The 8,341-nt window shown below is 67.3% G+C and overlaps 1 long non-coding RNA gene across 2 annotated transcripts; it reads left to right on the forward strand.

Annotated features, from left to right (window-relative positions):
- The first annotated feature begins 1,784 nt into the window (after positions 1-1,784).
- On the forward strand, positions 1,785-4,952 carry LOC138847168 (uncharacterized). 2 transcript variants are annotated; one of them, XR_011384816.2, is made up of 2 exons: positions 1,785-2,370; positions 4,588-4,952. It is a non-coding gene; the product is annotated as an uncharacterized LOC138847168 (long non-coding RNA). The 2 variants fall into 2 exon arrangements; XR_016212198.1 differs by having other exon boundaries at positions 1,945-2,370; positions 4,733-4,952.
- Positions 4,953-8,341: the final 3,389 nt, after the last annotated feature.

The following is an 8,341-nucleotide window of genomic DNA, read 5'->3' on the forward strand; positions in this document are numbered from 1 at the left end:
CTGACGGCAGCTCGGGGAGCTCCCCACCCCAGGGCCTTGCTTCTGTCCCTGGCACCCAGGCACCTGGCGCGGCCACTGTCCAGCTGCCCTTTCGCCTCCCCCATCAGACTGGCAGCTGGGGGTGGGGGTGGGGGCACAGCACTGAATGGCCCATGTGCTACACAGCAGCGAGGCGCCGGCGAGGACGTGCAGTGCTGGCGCGACTCCTAGACCCAGGAGCACTGGAACACTCGCGAAGTCGCTCCACGGGTGGACACGGGGACGGGGCTGGGACCAGAAGGGGCATCGGTTTCTTCCCACTCCCCCCTCTCCCTCTTCCTCCCAGCCACCGGCCCTGGGAGGTGGCGGCTGCAGAGGAGATGGGGCCTGTGTCAGGAGGCTCTGCACTGGGACAAGGACCCGTGGGGGGGGGGGTGCCAGGGGCAGGCCCACCCCTCCCTGCTTGTCCCCTGTGGGTAGAGACATGGAGCTGGGAGCGGGGAGAGAGGCCAGGTGGGTTCTAACCTCGCGAGTGCACAGCTCCGGCCCCTAAGCCTCAGAGCAGCGCCCGCCCCTGCCACCCTGCCCAGCCCCTCGGTGTGCAACGTTTTTGTGAATGAAGCTGCCGCCCAGCTTCCTGTGGCTGGCCCCGCCCCGCCGGGCCGCTTGGCCACCGTGTTAACCCTGGGGCCTCAAAGCGAAAGCATGAGTCAGGCGGGGGAAGGGAGACGGGAGAAACCCATGGGTTCCCGTGAGGCCACAGGCGGAGACCTGCCCGGGACGCCCGGCGAGGCTGGGTCCTCTGTCCCCTGCACGGGGGCAGCTGGGGAGGAGCCCCTGCCCGTCCTCACCACCCCTCCTGTGCGCCTGCCTGCGTGGGCCTGCCAGTGCACGGGGACTCGGGAGCACGCAGATTAAACCGTCCCGGGCGTGGGGTAGGGAGCTGCAGGGAGACGCTTGGCCCCCGCGCAGGAGACAGGACCATACCACAAGCAGAGGGACAGCGGCAGGAAGCTCGGAATGTTCTAGAAACCCTATGCCCAAGGAGCGAGGGAGGTGGCTCACAGGGCTCCCCTCCCCCACCCGGGCTGTGGGCTGCCGAGCGCCTGCGTGGGCATCGGCCGAGGCTCGGCTCCGGGGAGGCGGCCCCTGGAGCAGGCTGGACGCTCCCTCGTCGAGGGGCCCCGGGCACCTCGCAGAGGACTGCCCCCACCCCGCTTCCTCCATGCCCGGCCCCCTCCCCAGGCAGGCACTTGCCCCGTGGCGCCCTCCTCCGCCTGCCCGGCCCCCCTGTCCCTTTCAAGGGCCTTGAGTCAGGGGGTTCAGAATGAAGGTGACTCATGGCGGGAGAGCGGTCCCGGGCTGGCCGGGAGCCAGAGGCGGCCGGGTGACCGCAGCTGCCTGTGTGCAAGGGTAGAGCCCACAAAACGCCGCTTGAGAGTCCAGCGCCTGGCCTGACTTCTCTAATGAGGTTACCCCGCATAATGGGGGCATTCAGGGAGGGCCTGGGCCCCGGGTGGGGGTGGGGGTGGCTGGGGACCTGCCCCTTCCCCCCACCCCCCGGGACCAGCTGATGCTGATGTCATCTTCCGCTAGGCGGCTCCCCCTGCCCCACCACCGTCCCCCCTCAGGCCTGCTGTTGATTAGAGACTCAAAAAATATGCACCAGGAAACCGACGCGAGAGCCAGAACGGAAGTGTCGGTTTTATTTGTAGTTGATAACTCACGTCCGGCTCGCTCCGCGGGAGGCACTGGGGGCGGGTGAGGCGCCCAGAGGAGCAGGCGGCCAACGCGGCCAAAGCCCTGAGCGCACCCAGTGGCCGAGAGCAAGCCCGAAGCCCGTTCTGAGCTCCCAGCAGTCATAGCAAAGGGGGGACCGGGAAGCCGCAGGGAGGCCGTGGCGGGAGTCGGGCTTCCCTTTGGGGAACGGCGAGGAGGAGAGGGTGGAGGCGGCACTGGTTGGGAGGGCCAGGCGGGCACCCAGCGCAGCAGCGAGGCTGGGCCGGGATCCACAGGTGAGCGCACAGCTGCTGACCGCCGGCACCTGCATCGCACGCAGCAGGTGTCCCGGTGGATGGCGGCTCCTGGCCGCAGACACGGTGCCCGCCGTCCTCCAGGGGCCGGCACCCAGCCCCCAGAACCAGCCTGGAAACTGAACCTGTCTGTGCCCCTGGCCTGGGGCAGCCGAGGAAGCACCCACACGGGCCTCGGTCACCAGGGTGGCCCAGCCCCTGGCCGGCGCCTGCACCTGGGGGGCACGGAGAGTGGGGTGTAGACGTGGACGCCTCCTCCAGCCTGCGCTGCCTCATCGGCCAAGTGGGACATTCCAGAGCCGCCCTGTGGGGCTCCAAGGAGACACGGACCACTGAGGGCACAGGAAGTCCCCAGTAGGTGAGGATGAGGAAGGTGGGCTCATCATCACTCTGGAAGCCGCGTGCACGGCGGTCCCCAGCCCGGCCAGGCCTCCAGACCCCGGTGCGGTCTCCACTAGGGGTGGCCGATGGCCGATGGCTGACGGGGTGGGTGTCGGGCTGCCCTTCTTCCCCTTCTCAGTCTGGGATGGTCAGTCCGGCCCTTGGCCCCTCCCCCAGCCCAAGGTCGCCTGTGTGCCCTTGACACTGGCACAAGCGCTTGCCAAGGCACCTGCCGAGCGCCACGTGCAGGTGCAGCCCTGGTGTTCCCCCCAGAGCCCCTCCCACTGCGAGCTGACGGCCTTTCTGGCTTCCTCCCGGAAGACACCCCAGGGCCCAGCCCGGCCGCATCCCAGAATGCCTTGTTCTCCACGCCACGCCAAGCTCCTGTGTGGCCTGGCCGGGCCGTGGCGTGTCCGGGTCCCCTGCTGGCTGGCTGGGACCCTGCCCCCGCCTGGACACCCTGGCTCCTCTCTCATTCTCCTTGCCACGAGCTGTCCTGAGAGGCAGGCTTCGCTGGGTCGCAGGGCAGTCGGGCTGGGGACAGAAGCCCGAGGCCACCAGCTTCGGGGCGCTCCGTGGTGGACAGGAGGAGTCAGCTCCTGGCCATGGTGGCGGAGCAGACAGCCAAGAAGACAGGCACAGTTCCAAACCTCGGCACAGCAGGGTGCCGGGCCCCTGGGGGAGGCGCAAGGGTCAGGAAGGAGGTGCAGAGGGGGTGACCTTGAAAGAAGTAGCTGACCCAGGAGCGGGAGCAGCCTGTGCAAAGGCCCTGGGGTATGAGGGCACTCAAGCTCAGAGCAGGACCATGGTCCTCTCCCTTGGGCAGTGCTGTCCTTGAGGGGGTCTCGGGCCAGGCCAGGGGGAGTGACAGGGGACCCGAGGGAGGGGCCAGTGACACACCTGCCATGGTCCACAGACAGCCACAGGGGCAGGGGCAGGGCGGCCTGAGCTGAGTGCGTGCCCCGGGGGCTGGACACAGGCAAGGGGCAGAAGCGTCCAGAACACAGGCTGGTCAGGAGCTCCCAGATCTGCAGGTGCAACACAGACAGCAGGGAGGGCCCGGGAGCCATGACCCCCGCTTCTCACTGTCGCTGGCTGGGGAGACAGTCCCGGCTTCAGGAGAGGAGCCCCCTGCACCCCTGGCCTCGGGTGGGGAGACCCCCGTCAGCTGGCCTCGGGCTCAGTCCCAGCCCTGCCTCCTGGGTCACGTGGCATCCGAGGGCGGGCGTGTGGCTGAGACAATAACAGGAAGAGAATCCAGGCCAGAACGGCCCTCGGGAGGGGCCCACGGGAGGGGCCCGCGGGAGGGGCAGGAGGGCGGGGCTCTTCCCTGCCAACATTCCTCTGACCAGGGCGGAGCTGGGTCCCGGCTGAGTCAGTGGCCCGGGACCTACCCAGGGGACGCCGGGCTGAGGCCTCTCCTCACTCACCTGCTCATGGGTCCCGGGTTTCTCCGTCCATCCCAGGCGGCCTTAACCCCTCCGCCCCCGCCAGCTCCACAGGGGCCGCTGGGTCCTTGCTGAGGGCTGTGGGGGCCGGGGGCGGGGGTGGGGGCGCACAGCCAGGAGCCCGAGGCAGCCCACCCTCCACAGCTTGCCAGAGGCAGGCCTCGAGGGAAAGGGCCGGTGTCCGGCGGAGGACAGAGGCGGCGCAGGACCTGCTGGGTCTGTGCGGCCTTCCCGGGCCCGCGGACCTCATCCAGGGGCCGCGGCCCTGCAGGACGCAAGGGAAGGCCCCAGCTGCCCCTGCAGACGCGCCCTGCTGTGCCGCGTGCAGGCGGGGATGGTGGTGGACGGGCTCGGGGACAGACTTGAGGGGACAGCAGAGGAGGGTGGTGACCGCGTGGACACCTGCCTGCCGCGGCAGCCCCCACCAGGACCCCTCCCCAGATCAGCCCCTGATGTCCCAGTGTCTCCATTGTAGAGACGGGGCACCCGAGGCCAGGAGAGGGAAGGGGGGCTGTGAGACGCCAGCCGTCCGCCCTGCTCCTTTGCAGGGAGCCCCGTGGGGTGGGGAGGGCAGGGGGAGGTGCCAGGGCTGCCCCTCGCTCCCTCGTCCACACGCTGACAACCCGGGGGGCCCCTGCAGCCCCTCCACCCGCCGCAGCCCAGCCAAGTGGCAGAGCCAGCGTCTGTGTCTGTGGCCGCGCCACCCCCACCTGCCTGAGCAGGCCCTGCTGGGCGGCTCCTCCCAGCTCCCCTGTGTCTCCAGCCCTCGGGCGCCAGCCCCTGTCGAAGCAGCTTAAGATGATGGTGGTGAGGATGAGGATGGTAAGATGATGACAACGATGACGGTGATGGTGATGGGTTCGAGTCCCGGCTGCTCCACTTCCCATCCAGCTCTCTGCTGTGGCCTGGGAAAGCAGCGGAAGAGGGCCCAAGTCCTTGGGCCCCTGCACCCACGTGGGAGACCCAGAAGCTCCTGGCTCCTGGCTTCAGATCAGCGCAGCTCCGGCTGTTGCAACCATTTGGAGAATGAACCAGCAGATGGAAGACCTCTCTCTCTCTCTCTCTCTCTCTATCTTTCAAATAAATAAATAAATCTTTAAAAAAATAAAAAGGAAACAGAAGGAGGCCACGTGGAGAGGAACGCGGCCGCCCTGGGAGCCATGAGCGCTGCCGACCACAGTCGCGCTGCTCCTGTTACCTGGGCGCTGAGGGCGGCCAGGCCCTGCCGGGAGCAGTGCGACTAGCGCCAGCCGGGGGGGGGGGGATGCTCACCGTTCGGGGGGCTGCAGAGGAGGCCAGCCTGGGGCGGTGGGGGGAGCCCTGTGCAGCCACATGGGGAGAGCCCCCAGCTCCTGTCTCCCCCAGCCCTAAGGAGCCGCCCATGCAGGCGTCCCAGAAGCGACCATGAAAGGTGAATTTTTAACATTTCTGAGGGCTCCGCTTCTGTGTCCAGGAGCCAAGGGGCAGCAGGATGCCAGGCCCTGCGCCGCAGCCGCTGGCCGTGTTCACGCGTGCTCAGGGGTGGGGCCGTCCGGAGCGGTGGTTGGGGGAGGGGGCCCTGGGCCCCGGCACCGGAGGGCACAGGGCAGGCGGGTGAGTGAGGGGGCGGGAGCAGTTTCCATGGAGCAGGCAGAGGCCACGGGCAGACCAGGCAGGAGCCGAGGGGCTCGGCCAGAGAGCCGGGCGCCCCCTTGGGCCAGCAGCCCCGGGAGCTGCTTCCAGTAGGATCCATGACGTGGCTTAGCTGGAGGCACTGCTTTCCCGGCAAGCTTTGCACGCAGGGAGCCGGCAGCCGGCAGCCAGTCGGCGACCAGGAGATGGCCTGGACGGTGACAGCAGTGGCCCGGAGCCATGAAGCAGGGGCCCTGGGTGGCGGTCAGGCCCAAGGCCGGTTCTGTCTCGGGGCCTATCACAAGCTACTCCAGGCCCTGGAGATAAGGAAGTTCAACGGCTTAGACCAGCTGCTCTCATGCTGTTTTCCTCAAATGCCGATTTAGTTTAGACTTTGAGCAGGACCAGCCGGCGGGGAGCATACGCACCGCGGCTGCCCTTACTGGGCTCGCAGCAGGCATGACAAATCCATCACAGAATCCTCCACCCAGTCACCAGGCAGCTAACTGACGTTTGGGGGTGATTGGGATCTGAGCCCCTCTTCTCAACAAGATGGACCCACAGCCTATGTGAAGCCCCCTGTCTGTCCCCTGTCCATCCCCTGGCCGCTCCCACGTCCACTCAGACCCTCGGTCCCTTCCTCTGATACAGGATGATTAACCCTCATGCCCAAAGAGGGGACAGAGCAAAGCTGCACGTGACGGGGAGCCTGGGGTGAGTCCCCAACACAGCCCAGGCCCGGCAGCCCCAGCCACGCCAAGGCCACGGCTGCACCTGGGCCATGGCTGACAGGTGCCTACAAGTTCTGTTTGCTTTCATCGAAAAAGCGTTCTGGGTGCTGCTGGCACACGAAACTACACAAAAATGTCTGGGCAGAGGGCATGGCTGCTTAGGAGATGGGAGGCCCAGGTGAGTGACGGATGACTGACAGGCGGCACAGGAGGTCACCGTCTGTGACCCTGGCAGTCGGCGATGGCCGCCGAGTGGATCTTCCGGCCATGCTGAGACTGTGCGGTCCCCGACAGCGACCATCAAGGCGGCAACACCGACTGGGACAGGATGCAGTGGACAGTGGCCCAGAAGACGGGCTGGGGTCTTCTCTAGGGTCTACGCTGTAGGAGCACAGAGAAGTGGCTCAACTCGCCCAAGGGCACACAGCAAACCACCCACAGACCCACGTGGCTTCACGGCCGCTGGGGGCCTCCGGCGGGGGGCGGGGCCTCTGGCTGGAGGATTGCCACGAGGGAGCCGGAGGACTCGCTCGGTTCTGCCGCTTCCTCCCAGTCGGCAGCAGATCTGCAGCGCGGCCCTGGCTCTGCGAACTCAGGGCGGGGGTGGTGCTGGCGCAGCCAAAGCAACAGGCGGCCACGCAGGCACCTGGGCGGGCAGTGGGAGCCTCAGTGGGCGGATGGACATGGAGGGGGAGGCCGGGCAGGTGCGTGGACGAAGGGACAGGTGCTGCATGGGTGCAGGACTGGAGGACAGCGGACGGCGGACGGACGAACGGACGGACCTGTGGGAGAACAGGTGGACAGATGGACGGATGGACGGATGGATGGACCTGTGGGAGAACAGGTGGACAGATGGACAGACAGACTGACCTGTGGGAGGACAGGTGGACAGATGGACGGACAGGCAGACCTGTGGGTGGACAGATGGACGGATGGACGGGTGTGGAAGGACTGACAGTGGACGCTGCGTGTGTGGCTGGCTGCTGGACGAGGTATGGACGGACGGATGGACAGAGGGACGTGGAAGGAGCGACAGTGGGAGCTGACAGATAACGGATAACATGGTCAGCGGAGGGCGAGTTTAGATGGACTGACGGTGGGTGTTGGCTGTGGGGTCCACCAGTGGGTGGATGGGTCCAGAGGTGCGGCCGAGTGAGTGGGCGGGGCCCCCCAGGCTCAGGGCTCACCTGCCAGACCCCTGCCCCTGGCTCTCCCTTCCTCCACCATGCGTGGCTGGGGGAGGGCCTGGTCAGATGGCAGGCGGGAGTGCACGACCGGGGGAGGGGAGGGCCCACGGAGCTGCACTGGGTTAGCGGCAGGGCCCGGAGTCCCGGCACCAACAGCTGGGACCACAGCCCCGGCCCCCAGACTCCTGAGCTGAGCCCCACTTCATCATCATCAAGGCCGGGGTGGGGGAGGGGGAGGGGCCATGGGCAGTGAGCAGGCCTCTGTCCCATGTGCCGCACGTGCGCCCCACGGGCGACGCCTGTGCCCACGTCCAGGGCTCTCCTGAGCCACAAGGCCCAGCAGGCTCAGTGGCCTGTGTCCACGGACTGGGCGGTGACCCCGGTGCTGGGCCAGCTGTGAGCAGGGAACGGCCCTGGCTGTGGGGATGGGAGGTTCTCCTGCATCTGTAGGACCCGGAGCCTGCACACAGCTGGCGCTCAAACAGTGCCACCAAGGGGAAGGGACGGCCCTGCCTCCCAGGAGCTCCCAACCCAGCCACATCTGTCAGGTGCACCCCACGTGGCCGTGGCTCGGTGAGTCCTGGATTTCACTGTCCTCTAAAAAAAGGTTTTATTTATTTATTTGAAAGGCAGAATTACAAAGAGGCAGAGGCAGAGAGAGAGAGAGAGAGGGAGAGAGAGAGAGGTCCTCCATCAGCTGGTTCACTCCCCAGATGGCCACAAGGACCGGAGCTGGGCCAGGCCAAAACCAGGAGCCAGGAGCTTCCTCCAGGTCTCCCACGTGGGTGCAGGGGCCCAGGAACTTGCGCCATCTTCTACAGCTTTCCCAGGCGCCCTAGCAGGGAGCTGGATCAGAAGTGGAGCAGCCGTGGCCGGCGCCGCGGCCGGCGCCGCGGCTCACTAGGCTAATCCTCCGCCTAGCGGCGCCGGCACACCAGGTTCTAGTCCCGGTTGGGGCGCCGGATTCTGTC

The sequence above is a fragment of the Oryctolagus cuniculus genome, chromosome 1, assembly GCF_051225735.1.
Source record: "Oryctolagus cuniculus isolate XC-2025 breed Fujian yellow rabbit chromosome 1, ASM5122573v1, whole genome shotgun sequence".
Lineage (NCBI taxonomy): Eukaryota > Metazoa > Chordata > Mammalia > Lagomorpha > Leporidae > Oryctolagus > Oryctolagus cuniculus.